General features: G+C 37.7%; 1 protein-coding gene across 3 annotated transcripts in view; it reads left to right on the top strand.

Annotated features, from left to right (window-relative positions):
- Positions 1-294: 294 nt before the first annotated feature.
- GPR141 (G protein-coupled receptor 141) overlaps positions 295-25,875 on the top strand; it is a 75,100-nt gene continuing 49,519 nt past the window's right edge. For 2 of the 3 annotated variants that reach the window (XR_011437940.1, XM_005609310.4), the window contains exon 1: positions 16,265-16,479. The gene's annotated coding sequence lies outside the window, so the exon portion shown is untranslated. Of the gene's footprint in view, positions 426-16,264; positions 16,480-25,875 lie in introns of those variants that run through there. The other variant, XM_001500319.5, reaches the window with a different exon arrangement.

The raw sequence follows: 25,875 nt of genomic DNA on the forward strand, positions 1-25,875 counted from the left end.
GGGTGCCTGGTGAAGGCCTCGAACTTCAGTTCTGTCCTGTTGGACAACTTGAATGAAGATGTGGTGGTCAGATTTAGCATCCAAAAAGTTCTGAAAAGGCCTGGAGCAAAATAAAGTTCTGTAAAGATGAATGCAAGGGTCTTCTCTTGGGTCTAAAAGCACAGGATGGTAGAAGATGTGCTTATAGCCAGCTCTTAAATAAAGCGCCACATAACAAGAGACATCATTTCACAGGTCAGAGCACGCTGAAAGCATTTGGTGCTGTTCTAGATGAACCCTTAAGAAGGAGGAAGTAAAAGAAACTGAAGGGTATTGAAAGCAGAGTAGTCAGGAGGGTGGAGGAACCTAAAGCGACACCACATGAATATTGTTTTAACAAGACTATAGCTCCAGATACGGGAAAGAGAAGACTCATTCCAGGCAAGGTAAATAGCGTGCAGTGCTTGCAGGGCTGTTGTCTAGAAAAGGGATTAAGCTTTTTCTCTGTGGCCAGAAAGGGGGAATCGAAGTTGTGGGTAGATGGTACAGTGAGTCATTTCAGCTTGTAAGTAATGAATAACTGTAGATGTCAGAGTTGTCAGAAGACGAGCATGCCGAGACTGGATGATTACTCGGAAGGGTGTTTGCAGTATTAGTGGGTATCTTTAGACACTGTGATTCTGCACTTCACAGATCCCTCCTCTGCCCTTGGAATATTTGACGTGTTCTCATCAGCAGTCTCTTTTTTTTTGGTGAGGAAGACTCAACCTGAGCTAACATCCATGCCAATCTTGCTCTATTTTGTATGTGGGATGTCTCCACAGCATGGCTGATGAGTGGAGTATGTCTCCACTCCAGATCTGAACCCACGAACCCGAGCCACTGAAGTGGGGCACATGGAACCTGAACCACTTGGCCACAGGGCCAACCCCCAGCAGTCTCATTTTTATACAGGGTCCCAACATTGGAAATTATTCATTTTATGTGAATAAGATGATTTTGAAAATCTGCAGCAGAGTTCAACCAGAGTTTACTTTGTATATTGATTTAATAGGTAAGAGCTGGAAGCTCACAAATGCCACATGCAAATTTGTTCCAAATGAGCTCTAAATATGGATTTGGAGCTAATTGTTCTGGCACTTATTTCAGTGAGGATGAAGCACTGGCCAAACATATCTCAAAGTGAGAAAGAGTATGCGTTAGCATCATACTCAGGAAAATGAGCGGTAGCATTTAAGTAATTTGGAAAACGAGGCTGTCCCATCTGAAGCCTAAAGGGAGAAAAGAGAATGTTGGTTGAACTCTTATTTGGAAATAATAGAACCGAAAATAATCAGTGTTCAATCACTTATAGCACTGAACTTTTGTTGTTTCATATAATGTATAGACAGAAAAGTGTACAAACTATAAGGGTACAACCAGATGAATTACCACAAAGCGAGCACATTTGAGTAACTACCACCAGGTTAAGAGATAGCACAGAAATTCTCCTTCTTCCTGTCACTCCTCCCACTTGTCCCCAGTAGTAACAACCACCTCCTGACTTAGAACATCATATGTCAGTTTTACCAGTATTTAAACTTTGTATAAATGTAATCACATAGTGACTTCTTTTGGGTCTGGCTTTTTTTTTTTTTTTTTTAAATCAACAAACTGTTTGCAAACTGCATGTTTTTGCATGTAGCATTACTTCACTCTTCTTCATGGTAAGAGCAATTCTGCTCATCCCACAATTTTTTTTTTTTGTAACACATTTTATTTTTGACTTACATCTGGGATGTTTCCAGACTTGGGCTGTTATAAACATTCTTGTAATTTTTTTGCACACGTACAGATGCATTTTCTGTTGGATATGTTATCTAGGAATGCAATGGCTGGTTCATGAGATACGTGTGTGATCAGCTTTAGAAGTAAAGCTTTAGTTGTACTACTTTTCCACTCTCTCTAGCAGTGTATGAAAATTCTATTTACTCCACATCTCCTCAATGCTTGGTATTGTGGGTCTTTTAAAGTTCAGCTTTTTGATGTATAGTTAGTGGTATTTCATTGCAATTTTTACTTGCAGTTCCCAAATCACTAATAAAGATGAATAACATGTTATGCGTTTTCTGGGAAATCTTTTGCAAATTGCCTCTTCACAAATTTTGCATATAATAACTTTATTGTATTATTCGTCTTTTTCTTATTGATACATATTTGATATGAGTCCTTCGTGAGTTATATGAACTCTAAAAATCTGCTCCCACTCCATGGTTTACCCTTTTGACTCTCTTGATAATGTCTTTCCTGGACATAAAATTTTATTTAATATAGTTCAAATTATCAGTATCTTCTTTAACGATTAGTGGTTTTTGTATCCTAAAAAAGACTTTCTATACCCCAAGATCATAAAGATATTTTTCTTTATTACTTCTAGAAATCTTGTCATCTTGCCCTTCACATTTAGATCAACTCTCTATCTGGAACAGATTTTTATGTGTAATGTGGGGTAAGGAGTGAAGATTAATTTTTCTTCCATTTGAATGTTCAATTTACCCAGCTCCATTTACTGAAAAGATCATTATTTCCCACTGTTCTGTACCGCCACTGTTTTGTAAATTAAATGTCCATATATGTGTGGATTTAGTTTGTGGACTCTATACTGTTCCATTGGTCTATTTGTGTATTATTGTGCCAATACCATATTGTCTGAAATATTTTAGATTTAAAATAAACCTTGATATCTAGTAATTAAAATCTTTCCAATATGTCCCTTTTTAAAATTGTCTTGGACATTTTAGGCCCTTTATGATACCTTATAAATATTCAAATCAGCTTGCCAATTTCCATGAAAATTAGTTTAGATTTTGATTAGAAATACATTGAATATAGACAGTTTTGAGGGAGAACTGGCATGTTCACAATACTGAATTTTTATCCGAAAGCAAGGTATAGACTTCTGTTCATTGCGGTCTTTGATTTCTCTCATTGTTTCACATTCTCTTAGATAGAAGACTTGCTTGTTTTCTGTTAGATTTATTTTAATGCTCTTTGATGCTAATTTAAATAGTATTATTTTAAAAATTGTATTCTCTGCTTGTGTGTTGCAAGTGCGAAATATAATTGATGTTTGCAAATTAACATGTAACTATTGACTTTGCTAAATTAACAAATTTATTCAATAAGTCTGTAGATTCTCTGGAATTTTTATGTTTAAAATCACATCACTTGCAAATAAAGACAGTTTTATTTCTTCTTTTCTAATTCTTATACCTTTTATTGATTGTCTTGCCTCATACACTGGGTCAGAATAGGTCCTAGATTAGAATCCAAGTAGTGACAGAAGGCATCTTTGACTTATATCTGTTATCAAGAGGAAAACTTCCATTATTTCTCAGTGAAGCATGATGTTTGATGTAGGATTTTGTAAATATCTTTCTATACTTTGTAGGTTTTCTTTTTTAAATATTGTAGATAGGCATTGAATTTTACTGAGTGATTTTTCTCCCTCTATTTGAGATGATCATATGATTCTTCTCCTTTATTCTGTTTATACGGTGAATTGCATTCATTGATTTTCACGTGTTATATATACCACGCTGCCTTCCTGGAATAATTCTTATGTGCCCATAAAGTGTTGTAATTTTTATATATCACTGGATTTGCTTTACTAATATTATATAGGAGTTTTAGGTCTATATAAATGAGAGAGTTGGCCTCTCATGGGTCCTTTATTGTAATGTTCTTACCAGTGTTGCTATCAAAGTTATGATGACCTTAAAAAATGACTTGGGGAATTCTTCCTCTTTTTCTGTGCTCTGAAATAGTGTATGTAAGATTGATTTTATTTCTAAATATTTGGAAGAATTCATTAGTAAAGCCTAAAATTTTTTTTCAAAGGATTTTAATTACTTATTCAATTTCTTTACTAAATATTCGACTATTTGTATTTTACATTTCTTCTTGTGGCATTTTGGCAAATTATGGCTTTTTGAACCATTTCACTATTTCATTGAAATTATTACCCTAACACTGTTGTGATAGCCTTTGTTTTCATTTTCTTAACTGTGGGATCCATAGTTAAGCCTCTCTTTTGTAAGAATCATTCTTGATATTGGTATTTGGTGCCCATAGTTTTTTTCTTAATCTGTATTTCCAGGAATTTATAAAATTTATTAGTTTTTAAAAACCAACTTTTAGAGAGATCTTGTCAAGATGGCAGCATAGGCAGACTCTGAACTCACCCCCTCCTGCAAACACAACCAGGTTACAACTATTCTTGGAAAAATTACCCCTGAGAGAGAACTGAAAACTGTATACAAAGAACTCCCACAACAAGGGACAGTCCTGACTGAGATGGAAGAGGCAGGATTTCCTTTCTGGGGGGGAAAAACCCACCTTTGCAAGCCATGGAGCTTCACAGCCATCTAGCTGGGAGCAACTTTAAGGTATACAGCCTTCCTCGGAGGAGTGTGGGACCCAAGCAGGAGCACATTACCTTTGTAAGCAGACTTCAGACTCAGCACAAGAGAGACGAGTGTCATAATATCTGGCTTTGCTGGCTAGTAACTACAGCAAGGAACACCCCCAGAAAAGCTATCGGACGTAAGTGGAAAAACCCACCTCTTAAAGGGCCCACACACAAATTCATCCATCTCAGAAAGCAATGTAAAATCACCAGAAGGAAAGGTGCATAGTCCTTTGGTGAAGAGAGACTCACTTGGTGGGCTCTGGGTGCATCTCAGTGAGAGGTGAGACCTCTCTGGGGACTGAGACATTGGTAGCAACCATTGATGTGATCTAGTACAGGTGTGCTGACACAGACACTGGCAGACACCATTGGAGTTCTTCCCTTGGCTTGCTAGCCCAGGGGTCTGCCACATCCACTAGAGCACCAATTTAATCCAGCTTACTCAGGGCAGACAATCTACCCCAGGGACTGGCCCCACCCAATAGCAAACCCTCAGGCTACTTGTTGGCCTGCATAGACTGGGTGCCTCGATCCTCTACAGGCAGGTAAGTATGTCCATCTCTGTGGGGCAGGGCCATGTGAAGAGCAAGTGGAATGTGAGGGCATTGGTGGAGAGTGTGGCAGCATCTGCAGTGGGGTGACTGAGTACGCTCCAGGGGGTCGGGACATGTATAAGGGCCAGGACTGTGTTGATGGTGTGTGTGGACTTATGGGGAGTGGGGCTGATCAGTGGCAGAAGATCTTTGCTTCTCAAACAACCTCATAGGGGATGGGCCCTGCCTGCTACAGCCTGAAACAATTGGGTGCTTCTGTGCCTGAGACCAGCCCTACTCAGCTGCAATCCTGAGAGAGCTGGCAACGGCCTTGCAAGCCTAAGGCCTATAGAAATTGTAAGCACCTAAGCTTAGCAACAAGCCACACTGGATGCCTACTCACTTAACAGAAAAACTACAACAGGAGTGAGCTATTAGACCTTGCAGCCAACTTTGCTGGGGCTCCCCAAACCCAATTTACGAACAGCTGGCCAGGGGGAAAAACCTAGACTCCCTGGATACTTGCAGCAAAAACAACCCTGCCACAGCGGAAAGACACACGTAGCCCACACAGGGGTCACTCCTGGAACACTTGGCTGGTGACAAGAGGGAAGCACACTGATGGGCCTCAAAAGTTGTCTCTTACATAAGGCCACTTCTCGAAGAACAGGAGACATAATTGACCCACCGAATACATAGATATAAGCACAGAGAAAGAGGCAAAGTGAAGAGGCAAAGGAATACATTCCAAGCAAGGGAATAGGACAAAACCCCAGAAAAAGAGCTAAATGAAACAGAAATAAACACCCTACCTGACAAAGAGTTCAAGCAAAAAGTGATAAGGATGCTCACTGATCTTGGGAGAAGACTGGATGAACACAGTGAGAATGTCAACAAAGAATTGGAAAATATAAAAAAGAACCAATCAGAAATGAAGAATACAATACTAGAAATTAAATATTCACTGGAGGGACTTGATAGCAGAGTAGATGATATAGAAGAACAGATCAGCAAGCTGGATGAACAACTAGAGGAAATCACCGAAGCTGAACAAATAAAAGAAAAAAGAATTAAAAAGAATGAGAAGAGTCTAAGGGAACTCTGGGACAATATCAAGCACACTAACATTTGCATTATGGGTGTCCAAGAAGAAGAAGAGAGAGACAAAGGGGCAGAGAATCTATTTGAAGGAAGAATAGCTGAAAACTTTCCTAACCTAAGGAAGGAAACAGACATCCAAGTACAGGAAACACAGAGAGCACCAAACAAGGTAAACCCAAAGAGGCCCACACCAAGACATATTATAATTAAAATGTCCAAAATTAAAGATAAAGAGAGAATTCTAAAATCTGCAAGAGAAAGGCAACAAGTGACATACAGAGGAAACCTCATAAGGCTATCAGCTGACTTTTCAGCCAAAACCCTACAGGCTAGAAGAGAGAAGCATGACATACTTAAAGTGAAGAGGGGAAAAAAATCTACAGCCAAGAATACTCTATCCAACAAGGTTATCTTTCAGAATAGAAGGAAAGATAAAGCGTTTCCAAGACAAGCACTAATTAAAGGAGTTTATCACCAAGAAACCAGTTCTACAAGAAATACTAAAGAGACTTATGTAAGTGGGAAAGAGAAGACTATAAATAGGAATAAGAAAATTATAAAAAAAAAAGACAATAAAATCACTGGTAAAGTTGAGAATACAGTAAAGGAAGCAGATCCACCCACTAGGAAGATAATATGAAGGTTAAAAGACAAAAGTACTAAAATTACCTATTTCAAGGATAAGAGGGTAATGGATATACACACACAAAATAAGAGGTTAGACATGGTATAAAAAACATAAACTGTGAGAGGACAAGAGTAAAAGACTAGAGCTTTTAGAAGGAGGTCAAACTAAAGAGACTATCAACTCAATGTAGACTGCTATATATGTAGAATGTTATATATGAACCTCGTGGTAATCACAAACCAGAAACCTATAACAAATACACAAATAAGTAAGAGAAAGGAAACCAAACATATTACTAAAGAAAGCCATCAAACCACAAGCAAAGAGAGCAAGAGAAGAAGAAAGACAGAGAGAAGAGCTACTAAAACACCCAGAAAAAAGTAACAAAATGACAATTAAATGCATATTTATCAATAACTACTTTAAATGCCAGTGGACTAAATGCTCTAATTAAAAGACATAGAGCTGCCGATTGGATAAAAAAATCAAGACGCATAAAAATGCTGCATACACGAGACACACTTCAGACCTAAATACAGTCACAAACTGAAAGTAAAGTGATGGAAAAAGATGCTCCACGCAAATGGCAATGAAAAGAAAGCTGGGGTAGCAATACTTAGATAAAATAGACTTTAAAACAAAACCTGTAACAAGACAAAGAAGGGCGTTTAGATAATGATAAAGGGAACAATCCAACAAGAAGGTATAACACTTGTAAATATCTATGCATTTAGGAGCACCTAAATATATAAAGCAACTATTAACAAACATAAAAGGAGAAATAGTGACACAATAATAGCAGGGGACTTAATACTCCACTTACAACAATGGATAGATCATCCAAACACAAGGTCAATAAGGAAACATTGACCTTAAATGATACAGTAGACCAGATGGACTTAGTAGATATATATAGATCATCCCATCCAAAAACGGCAGAATGCATATTCTTTTCAAATGCACATGGAACATTCTCCAGGATTGATCACATATTAGGCCACAAAACAAGTCTCAATAAATTTAAGAAGATTGAAATAATACCAAGCATCTTTTCTGACCATGAACGCATGAAACTAGAAATCAATTACAAGAAGAAAATCAGAAAATCAAAAAAAAAATGTGGAGATTAAACAAAATGCTACTGAAAAATGATTAGGTCAATGAAGAAATCAAAGGAGAAATAAAAAAATACCTGGAGACAAATGAAAATGAAAATACAACATGCCCAAATCCATGGGATAGAGCAAAAGTGGTTCAGTTTATAGCAATTCAGGCCTACTTCAACAAACAAGAAGAATCCCAATTAAACAATCTAACAGTGCACCTGAAAGAACTGGAAAAAGAACAATGCCCAAAATCAGCAGAAGGAAGAAAATAATAAAAATCAGAGCAGAAATAAGTGAAATAGAGATGAAAAAAACTATAGAAAAAATCAATGAAACCAAGATCTGGTTCTTTGAAAAGATAAAATTGACAAACCTTTAGTTAGACTCACCATGAAAAAAAGAGAGAAGTTTCAAATAAATAAAATCAGAAATGAAAGAGGAGAAATTACAACAGACACCTCAGAAATAAAAAAGATTATAAGAGAATACTATGAAAAGCTATACGCCAACAAATTGGATAACCTAGAAGAAATGGATAAATTCTTAGAATCATACATGTTCCAAGACTGAATCAAGAGGAAGTAGAGTATTTGAACAGACCAATCACCGGTAAGGAGATCAAAACAGTCATCAAAATCCTCCCAAAAAATAAAAGTCCAGGACCAGAGGGCTTCCCTGGTGAATTCTACCAAACAGTCAAAGAAGACTTAATACCTATCCTTCTCAAACTCTCCCAAAAAACTGAAGAGGAGGGGAAGCTTCCTAACTCATTCTACCAAGCCAACATCACCCTGATACCAAAACCAGACAAGGACAACACAAAAAAAGAAAATTACAGGCCAACATCACTGATGAACATTCATTCAAAAATCCTCAACAAAATACTAGTAAATCAAATGCAGCAATACATTGAAAAGATCATCCACCATGATCAAGTGGGATTTATTCCAGGGATGCAGGGATGGTTCAACGTCTGCAAATCAATCAATGTGATATACCACATTAACAAAATGGGGATAAAAATCACATAATCTTCTCAATAGATGCAGAGAAAGCATTTGATAAGATACAGCCTCCATTTATGATAAGAACTCTAAATAAAGGGAGTATAGAGGGAAAATACCTCAACATTATAAAGGCCATATATGACAAACTCACAGTTAATATCATTCTCAATGGAGTAAAACTGAAAGCTATCCCTCTAAGAACAAGAACTGGACAAGGATGCCCACTTTCACCATTCTCATTTAACGTAGTATTGGAAGTCCTAGCCAGAGCAATCAGCCAAGAAAAAGAAATGAAAGGGATACAAATTGGAAAAGAAAAAGTGAAACTGTCACTATTTGCAGATGGCATAATTTTACATATAGAAAACCCTAAAGAATCCATTAAAAAACTTTTAGAAATAATAAATGAATACAATCAAGTTACAGGAAACAAAATCAACATGCAAAAATCAGTTGCATTTCACTAACAACGAAGTAGCAGAATGAGAAATTAAGAATAAAATCCCATTTACAATTGCAACAAAAAGAATAAAATACCTAGGAATAAACCTAACCAAAGAGGTGGAAGATCCATACACCAAAAACTATAAAAGATTGTTAAAAGAAGTTGAAGAAGACACAAAGAAATGGAAAGATATTCCATGCTCTTGGATTGGAAGAATTAACATAGTTAAAAGGTGTGTACTTCCTAAAGCAATCTATAGATTCACACAATCTCTATTAAAGTTCCAACAACATTTTTCACAGAAATAGAACAAAGAATCCTAAAATTCATGTGGAACAACAAAAGACCCCAAATAGCCAAAGGAATCCTGAGAAACAAGAACAAAGTTGGAGATATCTCACTCCCTGATTTCAAAATATAGTATAAAGCTGTAGTAACAAAAACAGCATGGTACTGGTACCAAAACAGACACACAGCTCAAGGGAACAGAATTGAGAGCCTCGAAATAAACCCACACATCTATGGACAGCTAATTTTTTGACAAGGGAGCCAAGAATGTACAATGCAAAAAGGAAAGCATCTTCAATAAATGGTGTTGGGGAAACTGGACAGCCACACGGAAAAGAAGGAAAGTGTTATCTTACACCATACACAAAAACTAACTCAAAATGGGCTAAAGAGCTGAATGTAAGACCTGAAACCTGAAGCTTCTAGAAGAAAACATAGGCAGTATGCTCTTCAACATTGGTGTTAGCATCATTTTTTTTTTAATACCATGTCTGACCAGGCAAGGGAAACAAAAGAAAAAGCTAAAACGCTTCTGCACAGCAAAGGAAACCATCAACAAAACAAATAGACAAGCTACTAATTGGGAGAAGGTATTTGCAAACCACATATCAGATAAGGGGTTAATATCCAAAACATATAAAGCACTCATACATCTCAACAACAACAAAAAACTAACAATCCAGTTAAAAAATGGGCAAAAGATCTGAACAGAGATTTCTCCAAAGAAGATATACAAATGATGAACAGGCACGTAACAAGATGTTCAACATCATTAACTATCAGGGAAATGCAAATCAAAACGACAATGAGATACCACCTCACTTCCATCAGAATGGCTACAATTAACAAGGCAGGAAACAATAAGTGTTGGTGAGGGTGTGGAGAAAATGGAACACTCATACACTGCTAGTGGGAGTGCAAACTGGTCCAGACACCATGGAAAACAGTATTCAGATTCCTCAAAAAATTAAGAATGGATCTACCATGTGATCCAGCTATTCCTCTGCTGGGTGTTTATCCAAAGAACTTGAAAGCAGAAATGCATAAAGATATACGCACCCCTATGTTCATCGCAACATTATTCACAATAGCCAAGATTTGGAAGCAAGCTAGGTGCCCATCAAGGGACAAATGGATAAAGAAGATGTGGTTTATATACGCAATGGACTACTACTCATCATAAGAAATGATGAAATCCGGCCGTTTGTGAAAACTTGGATGGACCTTGAGGGTATTATGTTAAGTGAAATAAGTCAGAGGGAGAAAGTCAAATACCATATGACCTCACTCATAAGTATAGGATAGAAACAATGACAAACAAACACATAGCAACAGAGATTGGCTTGGTGGTTACCAGAGGGGAAGCGGGGAGGGAGGAGGGCGAAAGGGGTGATTAGGCACATGTTTGTAGTGATAGATTGTGATTAGTCTTTTTGCAGTGAACATGACGTAATCTACACAGAATTTGAAATATATTACGATGCACACCTGAAATTTATATAATATTATAAACCAAGGTTACTGCAATAAAAATAAATCAGTAAAAACCAACTTTTAAATTGATTTTCTCTGGTGCACTTTTGTTTTATGTTTTATTGACTTCTGCTTTAACTTTTATTTGTTCCTTTTTGCTCTCCCTAGGTTCACTTCTTTTTAAACTTCTGGAGATTGATGCTTGGATGATCTATTTTCAACTTTTCACTCTTAATATAAGTGTTATGTATGGCTTTAGTTGCATTCTGAAAGTTTTGATAAGTTGAATTTTCATTATCATTCAAAGAAAAATATTTCTTAATTTCCATTTGTATTCATTTCTTTAGCTTTTGAATTATTTAGAAGTATATCAAGTACTTTTCAAACATGTGAAGGTTTTAATGTTGTCTTTTTTGCTATCAATTTCTAGTCTAACTGCACTGTTGTCAGAAGATGTATTCTGTATAATTTTAGTTTCTGATGTTTGTTGAGATTTCCTTTATATGTATCATTGGGTTATTGGTTTGGCATTTGATGTGAATTTTACTTTTGCTAGGCATAAGGTCTGTAATTAGGTCAAGTTTATTGATTGCATTGCTCAGATTGACTATATCCATATTGAATTTTTGTCTGCTTGGTCTATCAGTTACAAAGAGACATTCATTAAAATCTCCCTGTGATAATGAATTTGACCATTTTGCTTTTTTTTTTTTAAGATTTTATTTTTTTCCTTTTTCTCCCCAAGGCCCCCCAGTACATAGTTGTATATTCTTCGTTGTGGGTCCTTCTAGTTGTGGCATGTGAGACGCTGCCTCAGCGTGGTTTGATGAGCAGTGCCATGTCCGCGCCCAGGATTCGAACCAACGAAACACTGGGTCGTCTGCAGCAGGGTGCGCAAACTTAACCACTCGGCCACGGGGCCAGCCCCTCCTTTTTTTTTTTTTTAAAGATTTTATTTTCCTTTTTTTCCCCAAAGCCCCTGGAACATAGTTGTGTATTTTCAGTTGTGGGTCCTTCTAGTTGTGGTATGTGGGATGCCGCCTCAGCATGGCCTGATGAGTGGTGCCATGTCTGTGCCCGGGATTCGAACAGGTGAAACCCTGGGCTGCGGAAGCAGAGCGAGCAGACTTAACCACTAGGCCATGGGGCCGGCCCCTGCCCATTTTCCTTTTAGTTATGTCATTATTTTGCTTTATATATTTTGAAACTACAAAACTGTGACAAATTTAGAATTATAATGTTTTAGAAAGATTGACCTTTTCATCATAATGAAATTCCCCTGTTTATTGCCAATAATGCTTCCTGTCTAAAAGTTTAATTTGTCTGATAAATATATAAAACAGATATGTCTATATTGGCCTTTTCAAAAATATTTTTTTATGTTACATATTTTTCATTCTTTTATTTTAGTTTTTATGTGTTGCATTTTAGGTGTATCTCTTAATCAACATTGAGTTGCATGTACTTTTTTTGAATCTAGTTTGAAAAACTTTGTTTTTGAATGCTCATTCATTTTCATATTACTACTGTATTAGGGGGTTTAAAGTTACCCTCTTATTTTTTATTTTCTATTTGTCAACTCATTTTATATGTCTTTTCCTCTACTTTGGGCAGTTTTTAGATTAATAATTTTATTGTTTCATTTTTTTCTGTTTATCTTATTAATTATATGGTTTATTTTTTTAAAGATTTTATTATTTCCTTTTTCTCCCCAAAGCCCCCCGGTACATAGTTGTATATTCTTCGTTGTGGGTTCTTCTAGTTGTGGTATGTGGGACGCTGCCTCAGCGTGGTCTGATGAGCAGTGCCATGTCCGCGCCCAGGATTCGAACCAACGAAACACTGGGCCGCCTGCAGCGGAGCGCGCGAACTTAACCACTCGGCCACGGGGCCAGCCCTATATGTTGTTATTTTTTGAGTGGCTTCCTCAGGGATTACAATCAGTATTCTTTTTTTTGAGGAAGATTAGCCCTGAGCTAATATCTGCTGCCAATCCTCCTCTTTTTGCTGAAGAAGACTGGCCCTGAGCTAACATCCATGCCCATCTTCCTCTACTTTATGTGTGGGACGCCTACCACAGTACGGCTTGCCAAGCGGTGACATGTCTGCACCTGGGATCTGAACCAGAGAACCCTGGGGCACCAAAGCAGAACGTGCGAACTTAGCACAAAGTACTGTGCCACTGGGCTGGCCCCTACAATGAGCATTCTTGACTGATTAAAGCCTAAAATAAATTACTTTTACCACCACCAAGGAGATGCAGGGATTTTAGGACATTTTAATTGAATTTACCTCTCTCGTATTTTATCTTGTTATTGTCATGTATTTTGATTCTACTTCTATTTTGAACCCCATTAGACATTATTATTATTATCTTATATCTCCACAATTTATTACGTTTACCCACATATTTGCTCTTTCTTTTGCTTTTCATTTCTGCACGTCGCCCTGGCTTCCGTTTTGGGTGCGCTTTTGCTCTACTAGAGCAACTTCTTTTACTCGTTCCCTTAGTTCATATCTGGAGGTTACAAATTCTTGTAGTTTTGGGTTATCTGAAAATGTTATTATTTTGTCTTCAAGATAATGAAGATATTCACTGGATAAAGAATTCTAACTTGGCAGTGATGTCTTTCATAATTTTGAAGATGTTCTTTCATTTCCTTTGGGTTCCATTGTTATTGTAAAGTTTGTTTTTACTCTTATTAGTGCTCACGTAAAAGTAACTTTTCCCCTTCAAACTAATTTTAAGATTTATTTTTTTCATTTTTGGCTTTTAGAAATTTTTCTATGAGGTATGTAGGTGTAGATTTTTAAAATTTCTATCCTGTTTGGTGTTCATAGTGCTTCTTAAGTCTATGTCTTTTTTAAATAATATGATTTTTTCATTTATTGCATCTTTAAATATTGCTTCTGCACGGTTCTTTCTCTTCTCTCTTTCTAGGACACCAACTATGGGCATGTTAGACCTTTTCCCTGTGTCCTTTATGTCTTCCGTGTGCTTTCCTGGAATTTTTATCCCTTTTTCCCTCCTCTATTCTGCAATCTATTTCCTACTGACCTATTTCTTTTCTCACCTTCTGTGTCTAATCTTCTATTAGTCTCTATCAATTGAGTAATTTTAATCATTTTATTTTCCAGTTTCAGAATTTCTATTTGATTTAAAAAAGATAGATTCCAGTATAAAATATAAAATTCTCTATATTTCATCTTATTTTTTCAAACTGTTAATCACAATTGTTTTAAAGTCCCTCAATTCTGTATCTCCTTGTGCACCTGTTTCTATTTTCTGTTTATTTTCATAGTTTTGGTTATTTAGTCTTACCTTCCAACATGCCTGTTACTATTTATTGAAATTTGGACACCGTGTATAAAAAATTTGAGAGCTGGTGCTGGCCCCGTGGCCGAGTGGTTAAGGTCGCGCGCTCCGCTGCAGGCGGCCCAGTGTTTCGTTAGTTCGAATCCTGGGCGCGGACATGGCACTGTTCATCAGACCACGCTGAGGCAGCGTCCCACATGCCACAACTAGAAGAACCCACAACGAAGAATACACAACTATGTACCGGGGGGCTTTGGGGAGAAAAAGGAAAAAATAAAATCTTAAAAAAAAAAAAAATTTGAGAGCTGATTTGCTGATCTGGGTAGTGTTATCGTCCTCTAGAGATTGCTTTGCTTGTTGTATGGGGGAGGCTGTTATGATGGTGGAGAGTCCCTTAATCTATTTAACAATTATCTAACTACCTAACTAACTTGATTTCAAATTGGGCTTCAACCTTGTGATGACGCAGTATTCTAGTTCCTGTCTTCTAAGGTGCAGCCCTGCATGGGTCACACCTGAAGGCTTAAGGTGACTATAAGGGCACCACCTCCTTGATGATCCCTGGACTATAATTTTGTCCCCTAAACCAGGTGTCCTTCCCTTCTAAGCTTCTTACCTACCCTTTTCTGCTCAATTTCTCCTCCTCTCAGTGGCCTATTACAAATCAGCGGTACCTTGAGTAAAAAACGGAGTTGAAAATCAGGTTCACCTTTGTACTTCCCTTCTCCTGGGGATTTTTTTCTTCAGGTCCTCACTGCCTGCCAGCTTTCTAAAGTCTTTAAATCAATACATTTTACATTTGATTCAATTTTTTTAAGTTGTTCTCAGAAGGTGGGTTTGTCTGTAACAGTCTTCTCTATGATTACTAAAATTTGAAATTCCTCCAGCATGCGTTATTTTGAAGCATATGACATTTTCACTCCTATAACATAAAAGAGGGCACACCTGCTGAAATTGAAGACTTTCCAGATGTAAATCCTTCCTTTGAAACTAAAAAAAAACAAAGTCAGGTGCAATTAGACATTATGTTTGCGGTGAGAAACGTGAACAATAAGAAACAAGAACTGCGTAGAATATTAACATTCCAGCATTGTCAAGGAGACCAGAAACCATCAGAAATTACCAAAACTATAATCCTAATTAGAGCGTTTAAAGTAGAGAGACCACAGGGATGGTATCAGTTTCATGCTTTCATAACTGTTTTAAAGGCTGAAATGTCAAATTAGAGTTTAAAAATTGGAGTATATTTAAAATGTTGATATTTAATAAATTAGCATTGCTAATTCACAGATTTCCATATAACATTATTTTATTGTTTACAAGATAATTATAATATTTATAAAATAGTTTATAGTGTTGCATAAAATGGTAGGCAAGTTAGAGCAGTTTAAGGAACTGATTTTTCTTTTAATACTCGCAGTGTATCTCTGTGACTATGTGCACAGTTTCTTCTGGAGATAATGTTAAGAGTCTAAAAAGTGAGGCTGTGGACAAATCCATGCCCCCTCTCCCCGCCTTCCACTCTAACAGACTCTGGTTTAAATATCCTCTCTTCACTCTAATTAAGGGAGCTGATTATAGCGTCATATTGTGTCAACACTGTATGTCAATGACAGAGCTAATCACCAAAGGGCATTGTAAGATTTGTAGTCCTAGGTCCCCAGAGGGGTACAGAACAACTCTGTAAATTTTCTAAGAAAAAATATTATATATATATTCTTTTGCCCTAAACACAATACGTAGTTTATGTCCCCTTTTTGTTTTTGATAATATCAGCCTTTTCCCCCCATTCTCTACAAAATTCAGTTTGAATGAAATTATTTTTAGATGGATTAGTAATCACAAAACCTTAGCTAATGTTTCTTAATAGTTGGTCATCCTATAATTTTGCAACATGGACTGTTCATCTTTAAGAGCTTGGTTTTTCAGAGCTGGTGTGTTTGAAACGGGTTTGAGGTTTTGTGGTTGCTGTTCATGCTCTGCGGAACTTAGAACACTTAGCTTCCTTCTGTTTGGTGAACTGGCCAGGCCCTGTGAGTGTACACAGACCATGGAAGTGCCCAAGCGGCGTTCCTATTAGAAAAGAATCCTCTTTGGAAGTCAGACAGGTGGCCCGTCTCTGCACCAATCCCAGAGATCTCTGGCTTTTCCCGGTAAGTGCAGAAGACTTGGGGGGTGGGGTACCTGAGTGAAAGTTATGCATAAAGAGAGCACGCCGAACTTGCCAGTGTAGTTCTAAGTTAGAATCTGCGGACAGTCTTGCTGTAAAAAACAACTTTGTTTATTGTGACCACAACTGCTCCTTTATAGAGAAAATCGTTCAAGTCTTCCTGTGTAGTACACACTACTCTGAAAGTGACACCCAGTTTTTATTAGTCAGTAAATATGGACAAAGTGGCTTCAGAAGCTGTCAAAAGAAAAAAAGGACTCTGGCTAAAAACATTATAGAGGTCTTTAGGGGATCTGGTATTGCATTTATGTATTATTCAAATACTTAAAGCGGTTTTATTTTTTTTCATTATGAAAATCTTTAAACTCCATTACTAGTAATATTATCATATATAGTTTGAAACCATTCTGGTAGCCCTAAACAATAGAAGAAAATGATCAATAGCAACCAGGTACTTTGAAATTTCTAAAAGAAGTATATTCAGAACAACATATAGAGTTATGGTTATTGTAATTCTTTTCATTCCATTTTTGCAGTATCACATGACAGGAGGAATCTGAAAATAACTTTAAAAATCACATAATTAAAAGTTAAGAACATCTGTTCAAATAATTTTACATTATGTTCCTTCTATTCTATTATTTCCTTTTTGTAAGAAGTTTTGCATTTCACATATGTGGAATGGGATATAATGCAAAGTTTTTTTAAAAAGTCAGTAATGCACAACATGAGTGAGAGCTTAGTCTCGCTTCATTAACAAGTTTGTAATATAATTTTGGATGGATCACTTAATTCTCTGGATTTCAACTTCCTACACAACTGCACAATTATTTATCCAAGAAATTGTTTATTAAGTACTCCAGATTTACACCTTCTTGTTTTCTTTTCTATTGGGTTTAAATCAATCAGTCAATATTTTAATTGATCAGTTAGAAGTAATGAGAAGACCGGTGAATGAGACATCAGGTGCTATGAATTCTAGTCCTCTGTTTTCTAGTAATTGGCTGAGTGATTTGGACAGTATTTTCTAACCATTCTAGGCCAGGGGTTGGTAAATTTTTTCTATAAAGCACTAGATAGTAACTACTTTAGGTTTCTAGGCCAAGAGGCAAAATTGAAGACAATATGCAGGTACTTACATGATCATTTAAGATGTAACCATTTAAAATGTAAAGGCCATTCTTAGCTCACAGGCTGTATGAAAATAAGAGATGAGCCAGATTTGGCCTCAGGGCCATAATTTTCCAAATCCTGTTCTAGGCAATGATTTCCAACAATTATAAAATGGAAGATGTTGACTAGATCATGTGACCCCAATGGAGTTCATGGATGATACTTAGGGTGATTCACCAATCCCCTAAAATTGTATACAAAAATCTGTGTATGTAAATACGTGCTTTTTTAATGGGAGAAACGGTCCACAGATTTCAGCAGATTTTCAAAGTGATCCAAAAGCAATTAAGGTTAAGGACCACAGGACTAACTGATTTCTAAAAATACTTCTAAAATCTAAAATTCAGTGGACCTACAAAATGCTTATTGGTTATTTACTATGTGTAAGCCACTGTCCTGGCACTGCAAGAGATGTTAGCACATTATAACTAAAATAACGTGTGGAAAATATCTTAAAGAAGATTGGAATATGAGCAAATCAGTGATATCCTTCAAAGTAATAACCTTGAGAAAAATTCTGCAATTGGTCAAACATTTCTGAGATATTACTTTGTAAAGTATCTTCAAATCTAGTATGAGTTATGTCAAAATATTCATCAAATATTCCTATTGTTCCATCTTGTCTTTGATGACCATGGTATTATTTATGACAATCATAATCAAACTTAATCTAAGCAGAGTGTCTCCTAAAAATACACTTTCTTTAAGGACAGGAACTATGTTTTTCATCTTCGTATTTTAGAATGGTATTTGTCACATACTAAATACTCAACTTCTTTGCAATTGCTATATGAATGAATGAACAAATGAAAAGACAAAGACACTCTTTGAGATTACGTGCCATAGATACTGAAGGCTTAGAACCCAAAATACTCGAAAAATAGTAGTTGCTGAGTCCAAAGATTGCTTCTCTTTTCAACTTTGGATGTAACTGTGATTTCAAAATACTTGGTCAACTAAAGATTGCAGTTCCTGGGGATTAAGTTATTTTTAAAAGAGTGAATTTTGTTGAATGTAATTCACATAGGAGAGAGAAATACTTCCTACAGATTTTCTGGTAACCTTGTCTCTGAGACGGGGTGACTGGAGAGTGAAGTTTTGTGCAGCAGCATTCTCAGCATCTGAGCCCTTCCTGCTCTGAGATCAGCTGGGAGGTGGTACCAGTTGGAGCACTAAGCATCAATGGTAGGTTTTCTTGGGCAATGCAAAATTCAGATCTAATAGAATTTAGAATAGCTCTCTGCTCCCTGATAGAGAAGTTCAGCCTGACCTCCAATTGGTGATGCTGAAATCTGAGCACCATTTGCCAGGGAGTCCTCGCAGCTGCTTGGGGGTGGAGAAGGACTTGTGGTCCAAATATACCTCTCTTCTCTCTCCAGGAGTAATTTCATTTTCTGAAAGAAAAATTCAGTCTACAATAGCTGGCTTGTGGTTCATTCACTTCTCTAGGGAAATTTGAATCTTAAGATTTAAAAATTTAGGAAAGTTAATGAAAAGTCTGCACAGCTCTGTACATATCTGGTGTTATGCCTGAAACATCCTTATGCAGAAGAGTGCATGCCACCTCCTCCCCTCCCTTCAGTCCCCCTCCACCTCAGAAACTCTTAGACCTTGGGATGTATTATAAAGTGTGCCTGTGCAGTATCACTCTGCATTATATAGCACCATTTGTTCAATTGTTTAGAGGTTATGCTGAGGTCATATTCCTGGATCTCATTATGGATTGAGATTAGTCCCAGATATAGTCCAAAGACCAAAACCTTCATAAATGGAACCGCAAACATGTATCCCAATTATGTTTATGGTCTAAGGTGTCACTTAAGTGACAGCAGGAAGCTCAGTACCCTCCCAAAGGATTTCTGAGACTCTGGGCAGGGCTTACATGTTCTAAATCCAAGACGGGGGTGCCTTCACGCTGACTGCTGCCCGGAGATCTGTCTACAGATCACCTCCTCACCTTTCTCATTGGCTTTACTCCAAAAGGTGGACAAGGCGTCTCTGGTTCTCTTTCAAACACAACTAATTGAATTTGTGAAACTTTTTTGGCAAACTTTTTCTTAAAGGACCCGATAATCAATGTTTTAGGTTTTGTGGACTACACAATCTCTGTTGTAACTACTCACCTCTGCAGCTACAGTGTGAAAGCACCCATAGAGAATAGATAAATGAGTAGGTGTGGCTGTGATCAGATAAAAAACTTTATTTACAAAAGAAGTGGCTGGTTCATGGGCTGTAATGTAGTTTGCTGGCCCATGAACTATGTTGAAGGCTTGATGACAACTTAAAAAATTACAACAGTGTAGAGGGAAACGGAAAACTCAAAGTTAAAGATCACCTGCTGGGGCATCAGTACTTCTTCCTGGAGGGTCCCAATGGCCACCTCTCGTGAGCCCTGGTTTGAGGCCATGCTGTTGGGCTTACTCACCACTCCTGGGCAGAGGTCTTCTCCTTGCCTTCACAACCACAGATTCAGGTTTCCCCCTTGCTGTGTTAAGCTCCAGTTAGAGGATGTCAAAAATAAGTGTGTAACATCATCATCTCTGAAGAGCAAGGCCCATTGGACAGAAATGTGTTCCATATAGATCTGGAGCATCTTCGGTACTCACAGTGGCACTTACCTTCCGTTGGAACTATGAAGAGACTCACCAAAACTATTCTTTCTTGACTAAAGGGAGAGTATTCCCTAAAGACAAATTCTTTTTCTGTTTCTTTTTTTAATTTTGGCGAAGTATACATAACATAATATTTACCATTTTAACCATTTTTTTTAAGTGCACGGTTCAGTGGCATTAAGTACATTCACATTGTTGTATAACCATCACCATTTTCCATCTCCAGAACTTTTTCTCATCCCAAACTGAAACTCTGTACCCATTAAACAATAACTCCCAATTCCTCCTTACTCCAGCCCCTGGGAACCATCATTCTACTTTCTGTCTCTCTAAATTTGACTATTTCGGGTCCTTCACATAAATGGAATCATAATATCTGCTCTATTGTGTAAAGACAAATTCTTGCTTCTCTTCTTAGAGTCACATGAAAAAATAAATTTTCTTTCTATTCTGGCTTCTAGCTGTCTCTGGCTTGGAGATATTGGGGTTTAGACTGAGAATACCTTACTGTATACCTTTCATTAATTATCTCCCACTATTCTACAACCTATTTGCCCTCCATAAATTCTTAGGACCTCTCATCTTTTCCCAAATACACACTGCACATTATCTTCTTTGGAATATTGGGAGCCGTACCTAGAATGTCACCACCTCATTTTCCTCTGTGGTCATCAGACCCAGCACATCAACCTTGTGTTAGGGCCTTTGCTGATACTGGCAGATGGAATTGTTCTCCTCTCTCTGTGTCACATGGTGTATTAGAAAAACCACCTAGTTTTTCCCTCCTATGTATGTCTCCTTTATTACTCACACAGACCACTTCTGACACTTCTGGTCATCAAATAGGTGGAGGTCCGCCCTCCTCCATCCTCCCAACCCCCCTCCCCCTACACCAAGTAATTCTCCAGAACATCAGCTCTGTGTTCTACAATTTAACTCAATTCTGGCACTATCTATCTAGAGATCGTGTCAGATCCTACAGGTTAAGGGCTCAGTCCCATGAGACTGCCCCCACCCCCCTTCAGATTCCACTCAAAAGTAGTAGGTTCTCAGGTTACCCACAACTTCTGATTTGGCTACAAATTGGAGGTTCCTATGACCCCCTTCTCAAGTTCGATTAATTTGCTAGAGTGGCTCTCAGAACTCAGGAAAACCTTTACTTACCTTTCCCAGTTTATTAAAGGATGTGATCAAAGAAATAGATGAACAGCCAAATGAAGAGATATGTAGGGCAAGATCTGGGAAGGTCCCCAAGTGCAGGAGCTTCTGTGCCTTGGAGTTGGAGAGCATCAGTCTCCTTGTGTGGATGTTTTTGCCAACCTGGAAGCTCTCCAAACCCCCTATTCTTGCTTTTATGGAGGCTTCCTCACATCGGCATGATCAGTTACTAACTCCATTTCCAGCCCCTCTCCCTTCTCTGGAGGATGAGAGGTGGAGTTGAAAAAGCCAAGCTTCTAATCACAGCTTGGTCTTTCTGGTGACTTGCCCCATCCAGAATCCATCCAGGAACTGACCTGGAGTCACCTCATTAGAACAAAGGATGTTCCTAGTGCTCTTATCACATAGGAAATTTCAAGGCTTTAGGAGCTCTGTGCCAGGAACCAAGGGCAGAGACCAGTATATATATTTCTTATTATTTCGCCCCTGGTCCACCTGCACTCTTGTAGTTCATCATACACCGCCTGGTACATGAGAGTATTTTCGTGCAGGTTTTAGCTTTTCTCTAGGTTGTAATCTCCTTGCAGAACAGTGACCATATCCAGCACAGACTTTAGTCTATGCAAGAGCCTCACTCAGAGAAGCTTTAGTTGGGATCTGGGCATGATACTCAAGAATTTTAAAAAAAGTAAACAATCGTCACATTCATGGATCCTCTCTCTCTCTCAATACTCCATTTCTCTCTCTCTCTCTTTTTCTCTTTCACTCAATACTTCATTTACATACAATCTATCATATAAACGTCTCTACCAAGAGCAAAATTGTTGAATTGGCCTTTTTTAGATCTCTTCCCATGAAGCAAATTTGACATAAAACTTTTTAGGGTCTCAACTGGGTTTTCAAGAAGAAAATTTTAACAGTAAAACAGAGATTATTATACCTATTTTCACTCTTTATACTATTATAGGTAGAAACACATATAGAAATATTCAAAGATGTTTATGAGTCCTGCTTTCCAGGAGACAATAATGTAGTTGGAAAGGCACAATTTATTCATATAAAACAATGGCAAAGACCATAAGTCACTATGAGAATCTATATTTGTCAAATGTTTTATGGCTTATAAGGAGGAGATAGGTATAATAATCATTATTTTACTGTTAATATTTTTCAGAAAATTTAATTAAGAGAACTTGAAAGTTTAATGTCGAATTTTCTTCATGGGAAAAGATCTGAAATAGCCCAATTCTAAGACTTTGCTCTTGGCAGACACATTTACAGAACAAGAGTGGTTAGATAATCTTTATTAGATTGCATAAAAGGAAAAAGACTGTTGAGTAAAAATCATTAGCCAAATGATTAAATAGATAGCTAGTTTTCTAGAACAGGTCTTAATACCATTAAGGGTTATTAGAAAAAATTTAAAGCATTTTAGCAAGAAGGCTAATTGCTTCCCAGAAGACCATGGTAAATTGGATTACACAAAAAAGCTCTGTGCCAGGCCAGGTTTCAGACCATTTTTCTTTTACATTGCAAATGACAAAATCAAGCCTTAAGGTCACCTGGATACTCTTGCAGGTCGGGAAAGCGAATTTTATCTTCAGGTCCCGAGCTTTCTCCCACAGTGTCTGTCCTCGGGCATGAGTTGCATGATGTGGACTCTCAGTGCTGGGGTCCTTTAGACATGAGGGAGGTCAGTGAAGATGGAGAGGTCAGAAGGTTGGGACTTGATGTGTGGATGAAATTTGGATGCATGACCAAGAATCTGACACTCAGGCACATTAAGACAGTGATTCTCAAGGTGGGTCTGTGTCAGAATCACCCAAACAACTTATTGAGAGCACCAATTTCAAGGTCTACCTGTGGATTCTGATCCCGTGGTCTGAGATGGTGTTCTGGGCATCAGTGGCTGGACAGATCTCCTTGGGTGATTATGAAGGTTGTGGTTAGATGCCTGGTTATTTCTCATCATATTCCTAACCTTGTATTTTAAGTGCTAATAGCAGGGACATAACTAACAGTTGCTCCAAGGGCTTAAATCTAAGAGAAGGAGGAATAGAAAAGTTTCTGGGACATTCAGAGAAGCGATTGGCATGCCGGCCCCAGTCGCCAGCACTGTGCAGGACATACAAGAGAGGCTACTGCAGGGAGGGAGAGAGTTTTTATTCCTTGTTAGCTTATTAACTAGGCTTTCTTTATAAGAAATGGTGATTCTCTCAGCTATTGTATACGTCTAAGAGACAAACACATCTGCCACGTCCCAGACCTTGGTCAGTCCAATAAGCCTCAGCTTCTTGTGTCAGAAAAAGGGAGATCACAATATCTAATTCAAATAAGAATTATGAGGATCAAAAGAAATAACATGTGAAAAATGCCTAGGACGTAGTATTATTCAATAATTATTACCCTTCTTCTCTCCTACCACCATTGTACAGTTTATAGTTTTTATAATACCCCGAAATAAAACAAATGGAAACTATTCTGGTCTCACTGTCCTATCCGTCAACGACTTTCAGCCAAAGACCACAGGGACACCTGCAGCTAAACAACTGGGCATATTACTCATTGCAGGGAGGGAGAACACATGCCATGGGGAACCGCGGGGCACTTCAGTAACACGACCTTAGGAACAATCTCTTATAGGATTTGGGCTTTGCTGGGGTGATTTAGGGGAGGGTCTAAGGAATGGGATTTGCTTTGTCCTGGCTGCCGTCGGAAAGCACAGACAATTTTACGATTCAGTGAAGAAGTGACAGTCATTAATTTTAACCAAGAAAGGGCGTGTTTGGTATTTAACGGGTGGCCCAGTGACCTTGTTTTGTCTGTGCTTAGAATAAATTACACCAGAGCCTTGCTTTGTCTCAATTTATCAGAGTAACTGAGCTGCTGCCTTTTCTGTTTCTCACTTCTGAAATGAAACAGAGTGTAGGGAAAAGCTGATATTTATTTCAATATTTATTTATATATTTATTTAAATGGAGAGATTGAACACTTATTGAACTTATCGTGTCTGTCATCAAGCTAAACTTGCATCCCGCCAGCAATCTCACAGGTATATTATCCACGTGAGGTGAGATTTGAAGCCAGATCTAGCTGACTTCTGACCGCAAAAGCTTCCAGTCTCGAGTACTGTCACCTTGTTGAGTGGTGCTTTTGACATCATTTGAACCCATGAACGAATTCCTGGCCAATGCTCTAAATGGATTTCCATCAACTTTACTTACAACGGGAAAAAATCTTTTAATCTATAATCAGAGACTGGCAAACATTTTTTTTGTAAAAAAATGGATAGTAAATATTTTGGGCTTTGTAGGCCATACAGTCCCTATCAGGACTACTCAGTTGCCATTGCAACAGGAAAACAGCCATGGATTATATGTGACTGGATGTGTGTGGCTGTGTTCTAATCACACTGTGCTTATAAAATTAGTTGGCAAATGGGATTTGGCCCTGGGGCTGTAGTTTGCAAACTCCTGATCTAGTTTATAAGTAGCCAGAAATCTCAAATCAACTTGGATTTTTAAAAAGATATTTTACATTTGGGATAATTATGTGTAGATCGTTAATTTAAAAATTATAAATATATGCAATAATTAAATATGTGTAAATATAAATTTTACGGTGTTTTATTTTATCGGGGCTTTATCTGTTTATTTTAAATAAACCACCAATTTCTGACCACGGCAGAGAATCAGGATGGTGCCTCACACCTATTGCTTCTCTGATCCCGGACAGTGGGAACTGGAGCTTGAGAGGCCAAAGGGCCTATCTAATAGTTGTTCTGTGCTTCCTTTCATTATTTCTTAAAGGATAACTCTTGTTAACTAAACTGAAGCTCAGAGAGGTTGAATACCTGTCAGTTGTCCAGATTGTGGTAGAGCTTGTGTTAAGCCTCACATTCCATTCACTATACCCTATGCCTCAATTTTAATAAATTATTGACTTGATGGCTTGGAGGCGTAAGAAGATCCTCAGGCTGTCTTTTGCATCATCAAAGAAAGAGTATATGATCAGAATAAACTTAGTGCAGTGTATTTTGTTATAGTTTGACTTTTTGAAAAATTAGGTTTTTGAAAAATTAGAGTTGGGAGTGTGGAAACTGGAAGTCGGTACCATAGCATTGAGAGGGTGTTGTATGTCCAGCCTCAGCACCCAATTCCCTTTTTATAGACTCCACTTTGATCAAGGCATAACATCACGTCCCAGCTGAAAACAAAGATCACCTACCACCCCTGTGTCAGATTGTCCCCATTTGTGACTTGAGGGTGGAAAGATGGGATGGGCCATGTCACAGGAGATGTTCTGCTCTGAACCTCTTCAACCACTTGCTATGCTACTGCTAAGCTCTCTATTAAAAAGAATTTTCCATTAGAATCTCTCATTCTCCAAATGTGCAGAAAAAAATACAAGAGTATATGGGTAACTGGCACATTTGT

Source organism: Equus caballus, chromosome 4 (genome assembly GCF_041296265.1).
Source record: "Equus caballus isolate H_3958 breed thoroughbred chromosome 4, TB-T2T, whole genome shotgun sequence".
NCBI lineage: Eukaryota > Metazoa > Chordata > Mammalia > Perissodactyla > Equidae > Equus > Equus caballus.